Genomic DNA, 1,307 nt, shown 5'->3' with positions numbered 1-1,307 from the left:
TATGTGCTCGAGAATAAATATCAGCTGTTGACTGGTATTTACCATTTTTTCCTATTGTCGTTAAAAATATTTGTGATGTATTGAACGTCAGCAATACTGTCAAATTAAGACACTTTGAAAAACATGGGTATGATAGTGCTGAGGGGGTGTGGCCCTTCTAGTACTTGGTATTTTTTGAAATTTATACCATACATAATTGGAGGGGGAGCGGCTCGCCCCTCCCCCTTGAATCAGCCACTGGCTTTGGCTATGTAAGCGATTTTACGGCCTATTCTATCTGTGTTTTTTGGAACTTGTGCCTTATGGTGTTTGGTCATGGAATGTTTGAAATCTAAATAGGACTTAATACCTGTAGTAAATGAGTTAAAACAATTTTATTATTAAAATGAAACTTAAACAATTAGAATGAAGGCAAATCACATGTGTGTACAGTAGGTCGTTGATTTAAATTCGAATTTTATATATCTAATTGTTTATATAGGCTACCGGTATACTGTTTTTATGTAGGCCTATACTTTTTCTAATGTCATTTGCTTTTGTAATTGTTTTTCTGTTCATTTACCTTGCCTTATTCTAATTTTAAAGTCACGACCTAGGTTTTATGGCTTTTTGTTTTGTTTGTTTGAAATAAAATGATTATATATATTAAATATGTATACATAAAACACATAATTATTTCAATATTTCGACCCGTCCTCGGTCAGAGAGATGTCTGAAGGTTGAGAGATAAAAAAAAATAGAATGCACAAGTGGAGAATGAGAAAAGAGAACTTAATTGGGGTGGCGGGGGGAAGTGGTGGCGCCAAAGGGGGCTGGGGCTATAGCCCCCCCTCGGGGAAGCTTAGCCCCCCCCCCGTCGGGGAAGACGATATATTTTGTCGGGGAACAAACAAATAAAAAAAAAATTTACATGTAATATTCGTTTAGCACCATATTTTTTGTGTTAACTTTTTATTACAACAACAATAACAATAATAATAATAATAATAATAATAATAATAATAATAATAATAATAATAATAATAATAATAATTCAATGAGACTAATTTAAAATAATTTGCGTTCTGTTATGACAAATGCTCATTTAGATAGCCTCATGATGGTTGGAATACATCGTGATAGGTGAAGCAACCTCGACCATGACAGCGTAGTTGACAGATTTAATGCAAAATTTCCAAAATATAGAATTTCACTTTTAAGAATGAGGATTTGAAAATAAATTAGATGGTTACATTGCATACTCTTTGTTTCTTGCTTTATTCAAAATGTTTTGGTTTTGGAAGCTGATTTCAACATTAGAAAGCATA

Source organism: Anneissia japonica, unplaced genomic scaffold, assembly GCF_011630105.1.
Source record: "Anneissia japonica isolate Jap-2015-1 unplaced genomic scaffold, ASM1163010v1 scaffold9668_len1562885_cov226, whole genome shotgun sequence".
Classification (NCBI taxonomy): Eukaryota; Metazoa; Echinodermata; class Crinoidea; order Comatulida; family Comatulidae; genus Anneissia; species Anneissia japonica.
This window is presented reverse-complemented; position numbering follows the sequence as displayed.